General features: G+C 45.1%; 1 protein-coding gene across 1 annotated transcript in view; it reads right to left on the bottom strand.

The window, feature by feature from the left end:
- BAZ2A (bromodomain adjacent to zinc finger domain 2A) overlaps nt 1-13661 on the bottom strand; it is a 41193-nt gene that overhangs the window by 23251 nt on the left and 4281 nt on the right. The window lies entirely within an intron of this gene.

Here is a 13661-nt window from a genome sequence, read left to right as displayed (position 1 = left end):
CAGTCCAGATCAGACCTCTATGGAGCCTTCAGGACCTTACTGAAACATTTAATATTCTCCATTCTTTTATTTTTCCACAAGAAAAGACCAGGAAAGTTAAAAAAAAAAAAAAGACAAGACCAGAGGGCTGGTCTTGCACTGCCACCACTTGAGTTGATCTCCAGCACACCACATGGTCCATGTGTCTTCCCCACTCCCCAACATGAGTCCACACCATCACCACCACCACCACCACCGTCAGGAGTGATCCCTAAACTCAGAGTAAGGAGTAAGCCCTGAGCATCCCCATGTGTGGCCCCAAAACAACATAAACAGAAGAGGAGCTGGAGCAATAGCACAGCGGGTAGGGCATTTGCCTTGCATGGTAGGCCATTTTGCCTTGCACGCGGCTGAACAGGATTTGATTCCCAGCATCCCATATGGTACCCAATTCCCAGTATCCTCTATGGTCCCCCGAGCAGAGCCAAGAGTGAATCCTGTGTGCAGAGCCAGGAGTAACCCCTGTGCATCACTGGGTGTAACCCAAAAAGCAAAAATAGATAAAAAGAAATAAATAAACAGAAGAACTAAATTCAATCCCAGGATCCATGGAAGGTTGTAAAAGTCATCTTTCTGATAGGAAGTCAGGGTAGGGGTAGAAGATGAAATGTACTATCTGGCAAGGGAAAAAAAGTAATATACATACTATCTTATTAATATACTATTCGATTCCGTCCCTCTCAGAGAGCCCAGCAAGCTACTGAGAGTATCCTGCCTGCAAGGCAAAGCCTGGCAAGCTACCGGTGATGTATTCAATATGCCAAAAACAGTAACAAGTCTCACAATGGAGACGTTACTGGTGCCCGCTCGAGCAAACTGATGAACGAGAGGATAGTGCTACAGTGCTATATTAATATGTATTTTATTAATATATTCAAGATCAGTCCTCTGGTCTTGTCTTTTTCACATTATCTTACCCACAGCCCTCGAAGATATCTGAAGATAGCAGCTTCCTTATACACACGAAACATCACGTTTTCCAAGAATACTAGTCAGAAAAAACGTCAAGGTAATAAAATTGATAAGGGGCCAGAGATAAAGCTCAGTAGTACAGCTCTTGCCTCTGCATGTATAAGGCCATGGGTTCTATCTTCAGTAATGCATAAAAAGAAAAATTTTATTAAAGAGAAAAGTGCCCCAAGTAAGTATTATTCTAATGTGTCTACTATGACTATTTCCTAACATTTTGGTTTTGTGGTTTAAATATAAAAAGGACATGAAGGAACCTAAGATAGTTCAAGGGGCTGAGCACTTGCTTGCTAAGGTGTAAATCCTGCTACCACATGGTCTCCTGAGCACCCAAAGGAGAGATCTACACGCAGAATTAGGAGGAGTAGGTCCCAAGTGTGACCTCCCTCCCAAATAAAAGGGAAAAAGTAAAGAACATGGAGAAAACAGTAAAAAGCAGTTGCTCATTGCTGATGGAAGCTGGGGAACAGGAAGGGCTAAGAATGGTTAAAAACTTTTCATTCTGGGGAAAAAAGAAGAAAACTTTTTTACTCTTCTGAATATGAGGCAATATTCTATAGGGTGAAGCTATTTTTTAACATTTAAAAACTTTATTTTTTGTTTTTGGGGCCATACCTGGTGATGCTCAAGGAGTTACTTCTGCTTTGCACTCAAGAATGACTGACCGGGATGCTCAGGGGACCGTAAGGGTGCTAGGTATTGAACCTGGGTGCAGGGCAAAAGCCCTCCCATTCTAGCCCTACGGTAAAGCTTTTGATAATACATTTGACTCTGGTGTACATGGGAAACAATATTCTAAATCACAGAACGTCAATCAAATAGGGGCCAGAAGGATAACACAGCAGGTAGGGGTGCATGCCTTCCATATGACCGACCTGGGTTCAATCCCTGGCATCCCATATGGCCTGCTGAGCACCATCAGGAGTGATCTCTTGAATGCACAGGAAGGAGTAAGCCCTGAGCATCATTAAGTGTAGGACCCTATCCAATTTAAACAAAGATTTTTTAAAAAATAATAAATTTAACTTTGATAAAGAGAAGAGAGAAGGATAGAAACAGAAGACAGAATTATTGGTAAAGCTGACACATTAATTCTGAATTGGAAAGACAGCTCAAGGGTCAGAGCACATGCTTCGCATGCAGGAGACCTAGTAAGTTCGATCCCCAATAACAAATGGTCATCATTTGATGAGGGTCATCATCCCCCATTTCAGCCCCAGCACTGCCAAGAGCCATGCCCAAATACCAAACTAGGTACCAATAGTAGTACCTAGGCATAACCAGGGTGGCCAAAATACTTTAAAAATGAGATGTGAGACACAATTTGTCTTTTTATATAAAACGCAACTTCTTGCATTTTGAAGTTGCAACTTTGGATTGAGCCGCAGTTGGTGCTCAGGGTCTACCTATTCTTGGCTCTGTGCGCAGAGATCACTCCTATCATGGCTTGAGGACTAAGTTGACTGAACCTGGGTCAGCCATGTGAAAGGCCAAAGATGAAACCCAGGTTGGATGCAAGACCTTAGGAGTTGTACTGTCTCTCCAGTCCCTCCGTGGGCAACTGTTTTTAAAAATGTTACAAGGGGAGATAACTCAGATGGCTAGAGCACATGCTTTGTCTGAAAAACCATGGTCTCCTCATTTGCTGGGAATGGTCCAAAAAAGGAAAAAGTAACAATAAAAAGAATTTTTATTCTTTTTATCAAATAGAAGAAAATTTTTATCAAATAGAAGAATTTGATAAAGATTTACTGAGCTTTTTTTTTTTTCTTTTTGGACCATATCTGGCAATGCTCCTGGCTCTGCACTGAGGAATTACTCCTGGTGGTGCTCAGGGGATCCTATAGGATGATGGGGATCAAACCTAGGTCAGTTGCATGCAAGGCTATCACCCTACCTTGTATACTATCTACTCTAGCCCCTTCTTTAGCAAGCTTTTAAGATGAAGCAATTTAGCACACCTGAGTAATGTTTTAAATGATCTTTTCTCAGGCTGGAGTGCTGGCACAGCGGGTAGGGTATTTGCCTTGCACACGGCCGACCTCGGTTCGATTCCCAGCATCCCATATGGTTCCCTGAGCACCGCCAGAAGTAATTCCTGAGTGCATGAGCCAGGAGTAACCCCTGTGCATCGCCAGGTATGACCCAAAAAGCAAAAAATAATCTTTTCTCTTTATTTTGCCATGCCAAAGTAGAATACAGAGCCTGACATATGCAAGGCAAGTGCTGTATGGTTGGCCTACAGTCCCAGTACTGCCCTTAAATATTTGAGGAGAGGGGCTGAAGCAATAGCACAGCAGGTAGGGTGTTTGCCTTGCATGCAGCGACCTGGGTTCGATTCTCAGCATCCCATATGGTCCCCTGAGCACTGCCAGGGATAATTCCTGAGCGCAGAACCAGGAGTGACCCCTGTGCATCGCCGGGTGTGACCCAAAAAAACAAAAAATAAAAAAATAATATTTGAGGGGAGAGGGTAGCCATACCAGGAAAGACTCAGGGACTATTTCCAGTTCACTGTTTAGGAGTCAAACAAAAGCTTCTACATACTCAGTGGGTCCTTTGTTTTATCTCTCTAACCCAGTGTCTTCATTTAAAAACAAAAATGTGTGGTGAATGGCAAAAAGTCTGCCTTGCTTGCAGCCAAAATGGATTTGCTGGGGTTGGAGCAAAAGCACAGCGGGTAGGGCGTTTGCCTTGTGCACGGCCAACCCAGGTTCAATTCCCAGCATCCCATATGGTCCCCTGAGCACCGCCAGGGGTGATTCCTGAGTGCAGAGCCAGGAGTAACCCCTGTGCATTGCCAGGTGTGACCCAAAAAGCAAAAAACAAAAAACAAACAAAAAAAATGGATTTGCTCCTTGGCACCCCATGAGTCCCACCAGGAGTGATCCCTGATGGCGGACCCAGGATTAAGTCCCCTTACCTGGTGTGCACCCCCACAAATAAATTAAATTATTTAAATAGAAAGGTTTACTGAAAATTAAAAGGGCAAGGGAAGTGAACTACAGGACTAGTTTGACCTAACCCTACTTTGATGAAGAAATCAGTTCTCTATACCTAAACAACTTGGGTCCTCCAGGATTCCATTAGATACCTCTGCTACTGCTTAGGAGTAAAAAATTAAAAAAAAAAAAAAAAAGCATGTATCAAGGATTCTTCTGACATCAAGAAAAGATAATTTCTTAATCCTCGACGTCAGGGCAAACTTTTCCCATTTTTAACACATATTTGCTGAGAATTTTTACGTGACAAGCATATAAATCAACAAATTCTAATAGCAACTCAGAAATTTATTTTAAAACAAGTTTTTCATGACCTCCATATTTAGTTATGTGGCCCCATACAAGGTCATAGTTTAAGAACATAGGCTCTTGGGGTTGGAGCGATAGCACAGCAGGTACTGTGTTTGCTTTGCACGCGGCTGACCCAGGTTCAACTCCCAGCATCCCATGTGGTCCCCTGAGCACCACCAGGAGTAATTCCTGAGTGCAGAGAAAAAAAAAAAAAACAAACCACAAAACATAGGCTCCAAGACCAGAGATAGTCCAGCACCTAAAGCACTTGCCTGGCACTTAGCCGACTAGGGTTCAATCCCTGGCATCTGGGTCGGACCAATAGTACAATGGGCAGGGCATGAAGCTGACCCGGGTCCAATTTCCAGCATCCCATATGGTCCCCCAGTAATTTCTGAGTGCAGACCCCCCCCTCGGCTCTAGTTTAGACTCCATCCAAAACTTTTACCACTGAGCAAAGAGTATATTCAGCAATACAACAGTTTATTTCCCAACTCCTAGGAAAGCCAATCTCATCTGATTCCCACTTCTACCCTCCCCAACAATTTTATGCAGTCACACCTGCCTGTTGCATGTTATACAGATTCCTCCCCATCTCCTAAGTGCACTGATTACCCTGTCACTAAATGTTAGGCCAATTCATTTTTCCATTTTGTTTGAATCCAAGAAGAAACAAATCAATGATCTCTTCTGTGCCACTTTGGGAAAGCTCAGAATCTCTTGTCATATAGTACAAACTATTAAGAAAAAATGGCGGGGCTGGAGTGATAGCACAGCGGGTAGGGAGTTTGCCCTGCACATGGCCTGACCCGGGTTTGATTTCCAGCATCCCATATGGTCCCCTGAGCATGACCAGGAGTAATTCCTGAGTGCATGAACCAGGAATAACCCCTGTGCATCGCTGGGTGTGACCCAAAAAGAAAAAAAAAAGAGAGAGAATAAATGGCTCACACCAGAGTGATTACAGCAGGTAAACTAGTTTATTTCCCAAATCCTAGGAGAGTCAATATCATTTAATTCCCACTTCCATCCTCCCCCAGAATCTTATGCACAGTCACACCTCCCTACTGCATGTTACAGACTCCTCCCCACCTCCTATGTTCACTGGATTATACCCTGTCACTAAGTGTTAGGACACAGTAAGATGTTTGCCTTGCACGCTGCTAACCTGGGATCCCTGGCACGCTATATGGTACTCTGAGTACCACCAAGAGTGATCCCTGAGTGCAGAGCCCGGAATAGGCCCTGAGCACAGCGGAGTATGGCCCAAAAACCAAAAGAAACAAAAAGTAGAATAAATGGTTCACAAACCCAGTAAGCAGTAAGAAATTACTCAGTGCCCAGGGTCTTTCTCCCCACAATCCTCTACTGAAGTGTCATCAGAATCACAATCACTTTATTTATAGGAAGCTTCCTAGACACATAAAATATGCTTTGTACAGTTTAGTAAGATTAGGGCATACAGTGGGTCCTCAGTTCAAATCCCATGCCTACTACCAAAGGTAGGTGACCTTGGTAGTAGTCCTACAATATACTTAATGTCACTGAGTAAAAATTTTAGTATGCGCCTCCTGGGCTTGTCAGAATTAGAAAATCATATAAAGGACCTAGCAGAGTATCTGTCATCCAGCAAGCACTCAGTAAATGTTGGTTGTTATTATTACGGCAAGGACTGCTTTTATTCTCAAGATAATCAGGTCCAAAACTGAAATATAATAAAACATCATTTAAAACCATTACCTGTAAGGGAAACACAAAACTAAGAATGATCCTTCCAGTCAGATTTCCTTATACACCACTCACTCTAATTTCATACATCATTCAAACAGAGAATCACAGTATGGGAATGCAAAGAAAATGTGGACAGTTCCTGTCAGCAATAAACCCAGTATAATTTTATTTTAACCTTCCTACCATGCTTTTCACAATAAAGCCTAAAGGTAAATTATGCCCTCCCATCAAGAGCTCGTAAGAACAGTAATGAAAGGAAAGTGTCTCCCTTTGAACTAATAGGATTTTGGCCAAATGAAAAAAGAAATCAGCACTGCCCAACCCCCAGACTAGCTGACAGCTCTCATAACCAGGAAGTAGAAACCAGGACAGCACCCAGCACAGTCCCAGTAGTATGTAAATGGATCTCTTAAGAGCCTTTATGCTTCATTTGTAAGAGTTAAAGGACATTGCCCCTTAAGCCCTGAGCAGTAAAGCCCCTACCACATGGCCAAATAGCCTGCTTTTCTCTCAGGCATAATTGAAGAGATACTCGGTGAAACTGTGACACGGTTTTAACAGAAAAAGGCTGACAATGCACAAAGTAATGAAATATTACAGATCCTAGCACTGATGCAGCTGCCTAAACCGTTCCTAACATTCAGACCTCTGAGACTAACCCCAGAAACACTTTAGCTGAACACATCCAGCTGAACACTGGAAGCCCCGTAGTTTGTTCTTCAAATATAACAAAATCCCGTAAGTAGGTATCTCTCTCACTTTTTTTTCTTGGAAGGAATAGAGTTAGACTTCAAATGTTCATCTTCACTGAAAAGCAGAAGATAATGTGAACTGGACTTAAGGAACAGAGCCCATGCAAAAGCCCTGTGTTCAATTCTAAGCACCACCTGGTTTCCAAGCACACCCATGCATCTCACTGGAATAAACCCTAAGCCTCACAGACAGCCCCAAAACAAAGAGCAAATGGGTCTGTATAGTAAATTAATCATATCACTGTTAGTCCTATAATAATTGTGAGGGCCAGAGATAAGAGATCGGTGGTAAAACACTTGCTTGCATGTGAGAGGCCCTGGGTTTGATCATCTGGGTTTTATCCTCAGTACCGCGCACACACACATATACACATGAATATTATGAAGAATATTTCTCAATTCTACACATCTTTGGATTTACCCTCTGTACTCAACTATAAGAGTTTGCAACTGAGTGATTTCACAGGCCACCTAACAATGTCAAAAAGTATGTTACTGATGTCAGTTCAAACAAACGGTCCTATAATAAATAAGAAACCCACAACAAATTATCTGAGCCAGATATTAAATAGTTTTGATTCTGAAACATCAACCAAATATTAATTTCTACCATGTCTCTAGCACTGAATTTAGTTCTAAGTACATAGAAGACCCAAAAGAAGTATTTGTTAAACCCATAGATTATACAAATTAATGAAGGGTTATTCTTGACTCTGCACTCCAAGACTTAAACTCCTGGCAGTGCTGAGGGGACCATATAGAATGGGGATCAAATCTACGTCCGTCACATGCAAGGCAAGCACAGTACCCAAGGTACAAATATACCTTTTTTGCCACTAGTGGCTTAAGATTGTGGGTTTTGCCCCTAATATTATCAGAAACAGAAATTGAGTTTCATTCTTCTGAGACGAAAACTTTAGAGGAAGATTTCAAATCTTGGGGTAGGCGCACCCTAGGAGAAAATAAGGCCTGGGGAAACTGGGAAGTATTGAGAACATAGAAGAGGCAACAGACTTAAATGTCTAACTTAAAAGGGCTGGAGCGATAGCACAGTGGGTCCGGAGTTTGCCTTCCACACAGCCGACCTGAGTTCGAGCTTCAGCATTCCATATGGTCCCCTAAACACTGCCAGGAGTAATTCCTGAGTGCAAAGCCAGGAAGAACCCCTGTGCATCGCTGGGTGTGACCTCCCCCCAAAAAGTTAAAAGTATAACTTAATAAAATATTTTGCTTAATTAACCGAGCACTGCAGCTACCTAGCAGTAGTAATAGTGAGCTACTAGGTCTTAAGTATTTGTTAACTGGGGGCCAGAGAGAGAGTACAGTAGGTAAGGTGCTTGCACTGCACATGGTTGCTGGGTTAGATTCCCCAGTACCCCCATAAAATCCCCAGAGCACCTCCAGAACTGATTCACAAGTACAGAACCCTAAGAACTAAAGAATTTGTTGACTGGGATGAGGAGATAATTCAATGATCCAGAGCATATTTTCTCTCTGGGCTTTCTATGCAGGACCAGAGTTCAATCCCGACTCTACATGTTTCCCTGAGCACTGCCAGGAGAGCAACTCCCAAACACAGTGTCAGAGCCAGGAGTAAAACCTGAGCAACAACAGGTATGACCCTCCCCAAACCAAAACAAACAAAAATTATTTGTTGACTAAATAAAGGACTCATATAACAGCCTACATTAGGCTTTCTGCCATAATTCTGGTGACTTTAGTCAGAATCTGGAAATGTATATGAAATTGCAGGACCCTTAAAAGCCAAAGTCCCCTAGGTTTTAACAAAATTATTTCCTTCTTTTAGACCTGAATGTCTCTCAGAATTTCATTTGTTTTGTTTTGCAGGGGGTGGGGGCGTGGATACCTGACAGTGACAGTGCTCAGGGGTCATTCCCAGTGGAGCTTGGGGATCATTTGATACTGGGGATATAACCCAGGCCTCCTATACATAAAAGCATGCTTTGCACATACTCAGCCCCTTGAGCCATCTATCTGGCTCCAAGAATTTCAACTTTTAACAATTAAGGCTTTCACCCATTCCTTCAAGAAAGATCTCTCTTTCCCCAAAGAAACCTGACCTGAGCAGGCTGATTAAATCCCATTTAGAGGACCAAAGATGCAGCACAGGAATTAAGGTACTTGCCTTGCATGTAGCTGACCCAGGTTCCATCCCGGGCACCCCATATAATTCATACAACCCACCCAGAGCACAGAACCAGGAGTAATCCCTGAGCACAGCTGGGTGTGGCCCCAAACCTAAACATTATAAAAGTATAAAAACGAAACAAAAAATTGCATTCAGGGACTGGAAAACAGTACAGCAGATAAGGCACTTGCCTTCCATGGATGACCCAGATTCAATACCAATACTACATATGTTCACCTCCTCAAGCGCTGCCAAGAGTGATCCCTGAGCCCAGTGTTAGGAGTAAGCCCTGAGCATAGTTGGGTGTGGCACAAAACACAAATAAACTTTAAAGATACCAAATAAACTGGGGTCAGGGAGATAGCTCAAAGGGCTGGAAGGTAAGCTGTGCTGAATATACAGCTCAAGGAACTATAGATGGAGTTCCTTTATTCATTGAAGGAAGCTGGGGGGCTGGAGCAATAGTACAGCAGGGCATTTGCCTTGCACGCGGCCAATCTGGGTTTGATTCCCAGCATCCCATATGGTCCCCTGAGCACAGCCAGGAGTAATTCCTGAGTATAAAGCCAGGAGTAACCCCTGGGCATCGCCCCCAGGTGTGACCCAAAAAGCCAAATAAATAAATAAAATAAGCAAGCTGGGGGGAGGGGCAGTTGCAGAGAGAAAATGAGACCATCTATCTCTCTTGTTTTTGGTGTGGGGCCACTCTCAGATACAGGGTTACTCCTTGGTTTGCACTCAGAAATAACTCCAGGAGAGGCTTGGGGGCCATATGGTACAGGATGTCAGGGATCAAATCCAAGTGTGTGTAAGGCAAACACCCTACCTGCTCTACTATTGCTTGGGCCCCGTACTGACCTCTTAAGGGAGTCTCATGTTTTAGTTTTTTGATGAATTTTTAGGAAAGTTATATTTACATCTGTAAAATGTTCCCTTAAATTCTCTATGACTAGAAGGACAAAACACTATGCCAGACCTACTGCCAGTAACCAAAGAACAGGTCTTTTATTTTTTTTGGGGGGGGGGGGTGAGAGGGACAGTGCGCAGAGAGATGAAACATGAAGTATTTACCTTCCATGTGTCTAACCCTGGTTCAATGCGCAGAATCATGAATGGTCATCCCTCAAGCACCACCAGGGATCTCTCCAAAGCAGAGCCAAGGGGCCAGAGCGATAGCACAGCGGGTAGGGCATTTGCCTTGCACCGCGGCCGACCTGAGTTCAATTTCCAGCATCCCATATGGTCCCCTGAGCACCTGCCAGGAGTAATTCCTGAGTGCAGAGACAGGAATAACCCCTGTGCATTGCCGGGTGTGACCCAAAAAAAGCAAAAAAAAGCAAAACAAACAAACAAAACAAAACAACAGTGCGATGCCAAAGCAGAGCCAGGAATAGCCCGAGTATCCCTGGATCCCCAAACCAAAAATAAACAAGTAGGGTTTTTTGTTTTGCAGAATTTTATAAACTTCAAAAATTACTAGGGGCCAGAAAGATAGTAGAGTGGGAAGGGAACCTCTCTTGCACACCACTGACCTAGCTCCAATCCATGGCAGTCGTATCGTCCCCCAAATCCTGCCTGAAGTGGTCACTAAGAGCCAGAAGTAAGCCCTGAGTACTACAGGTATGGCATAAAAAAACAACCAGGAAGGCTATTTACCTCAGAAAATACTTTTGCATTTTGTATTTCAATCTATGTCCCAAGACATTAAAACTCTGGCATCATTGCCTCACTATATGTATCTCACACAAGGCCAAACATCACACCAGTTACCTGACTAACTTTCATACTATTTTAACAGTAGAAGAATAAAGCAGACCTCTTCAGAGGTGGCAAGAAAGATCAATGGGAGCAAGTCAAGTAACCCTAACAAGTTTGCTTCTCTCTTGGGAACACCTGATTCTAGAACCACAGGACTGCAAGATGAGCCTCTCACAAGGCAGCCTAGATTTGACTGGCTCTGAGGTCAATCCGAAGAATGTTCTGTGTATCTCAATTTTTTCCCCTTGAAGTAGAGGGTAATTAAAAAAAAATCAGTAAATATTAAGAAATTCAATTCTGGACTAGAGAGACAGTACAGGGGGTTAGGTTAGGCCTTGCATCCAGATACTGTTGGTTCAAATCCCTGGCACTGTATATTGTCCCCAAAGCACTGCCAGGGATTACTCCTGAGCAAAGAGCCAGGAATAGGCCCTAAGCACCTCCTGGTGCAGCCCATGCACCCCTTATCCCTAAGTCCCCAATTGATGAGCTTGGAGACAGTATAGCGGATAAAGCACTTACCTGGCAGGTGGCTTATTAAGTTCGACCCTCATTACCACATTTGGTTCTCAAAACACTGCCAGGAGTGATCCCTAAGCAGAGCCAGGAGATAACAGCTAAGCCCTGAGAACAGCTAAGTATGGCCCTAAACCCTACTCCCCACCCCTCCACCCCTGCATACCCAAAAAATCACTTGAGAAAAAAATGCATACGTTTTACCAGAAAGCAAAGTTTGCTCTTCTGATCAATCATATATCAAATGAAGTCAGCATCTATGTTTTGAGAGACAACTTTGATTTCTTTGAAAAATTTCCTATCCAATGAGGGGAAAAAATTCTTTCAATTTTTTTACTTTAATCCCCAACAGGAAAAATAAATATTGTCAGGTTCCAATTTAGGTAAAAAAGAGTTGAAGAAAAATAATGGTAAAATCAATGTCAGACCAACCCAAGCACAAAGTAACTCAAAGGAACAAACCAGTTCATGACAAGAGCAAGAAAAAGGATAATCACATCAGACGGACTGTTTCCAGACGATGAACCCCAATAGCTCCAGGGAAAAAGTAATAATACTAATTCAAAATGGTGATGCTCCTCTCTCATTATCATGCATACTCCTATCCTGGACATTTATTGTAGAAGTTTCTAATTCAGGGAGGGGAGAACAGTATAGTGAAACTGGGAACCAAGCTGAAGCAGTTTTGGATAATCCAGATGAGTTCTCAAGATATGAAATGCTAAAACCATCTCTCAAGATATGAAATGCTATGGCCAACTCATTTCCTATCAAATCCAGTGTCTAACACTGTGCCTGGGGACACAGTACATATAGTCCATCCAAGCATGCTGCAACAGAAATCTGAGCATTACCTGGCGAAAGAAATAAAACCTGGATCCATGAATTCTCAAAGAGCAGGGAAAACATACTCTTCAAAATAAGGTGAGAAAAGTCTCATATAGACTAATGAGTAAGTCTTAAGACAGGTAACTCTTCTAATCATTTGGCAGAAAGTCAACCGTTCTGGGCCCACAAGAGCTACCTTAGGCTAGAATTACCAGTGAGGAACAAACTTGCGATACACCTTCACTGTGCAACACACCATTCCCAAATTACAGCTAAATTGTCCCATCAGCTTCCCTCCCCACATCTTGGAATCTACCCTTCCCCTAACAAGCTTGGGGGGGGGGGGGGTTCAGCAAAACAAAAAACTTTCAGCGTTAAGAATACATTAAAACGGGATCCTCCAAACCACTCAATATAGCACAAAAGATCCTAAGCCAGAGCTAGCTCTCCACATTGGGGAAATTTGCAAGTGAAGCCCTATTGGTGGATAACTGAGTTTGCTTCTCTATGACCTCTAGCTGAAGGGGAAAAGAATCCAGACAGGGACTGAGACACTCAGGAAGGGGAGATCAGGATCAGTGAGTCAACTGCAGCGACTTCCACCTGACAAATTTAATTGGGAGGTGGGGGGGCTGGGGGGGGAAGGGAAGGAATAATCCAACGAAAAGAACTCTTAGACCACAGGGCTGGCAGAATCCACGCTTGCCCAGGCGGCCCAAGAAAATGAAACCAAATCTGATTAAAATGGACATTTCAAAACAAGAGACGTAGCAGCAAACGCACAGCTGCCATTTCCCGGCCACTTCCTGCGGGAGGCCTGGGGGAGGGGCTGTTTGTGTACAGATGGAGGTGGAAACCGTCGCCCCCCCCAAGGATGCAAATGTCCCTCCAATAAACGCTACAAAGGAGGACTCCTGGCGGTGTCCTCCCCTGGAAACTGGGAGCGTCGGCAACGGAGAATGCGGGATCCTCTTTTCCGCCACAAAACGGGGATCCCCGGGTAAGGGATCCCCCTGGCAAGTGATCCCCTCTTTATTCTGGCCTTCCGTGCCACAGCTCGGCTACAATGCGGCCGCCTCAGGCGCAGCCATACCAACCCCCATCCCCGGAGCGGGGGAACCTCCCGGGACGCGAGGGCCCCGCGTCAGGCTCGGCCCCCGCCAGGCATCCCTGCGGCCCGGGGAGGCACCCCGGGGCCCCCGCGCCTCTCCGCCGCCACTCGCCCCCATCCCCACACGCCGCTGCGCGGCTCACCCCGGCCCAGGGAACCCCCTCACCCACCCCCACCCCCCCCGGGGATTCCACCCCGAGTCCCCGCCGGAGTCGTCTCCGCAGCCAGGCGGCTTCTCCGCCGCCGCCGCCGGGAGCCCTCGCCGCTCGCCCGCCCCCGCCGTCCCGTCCCGGGTCCCGGCAGCCCCGAGCCCGAGCCCCTTCCTCCGCTCAGCCCCCACCGCGGGCGGCAGCTCCGCGGCAGACGGGCTCGGGCCGGCCTCTCCGCCCCGGCGGGCTCCGGGCGGCGGAGCGCCCAGCGCCCGAGGGGAGCCTCGGCGAACGCGGGGCGCCCTCCCCTCAGGCCCCCAGCCCCGGCCCCGACAGACCTGAGGCGGCGGCGGCTCCACCTGGCGC

The sequence above is a fragment of the Sorex fumeus genome, unplaced genomic scaffold (assembly GCF_029834395.1).
Source record: "Sorex fumeus unplaced genomic scaffold, SorFum_2.1 ptg000042l, whole genome shotgun sequence".
NCBI lineage: Eukaryota > Metazoa > Chordata > Mammalia > Eulipotyphla > Soricidae > Sorex > Sorex fumeus.
This window is presented reverse-complemented; position numbering and strand designations above follow the sequence as displayed.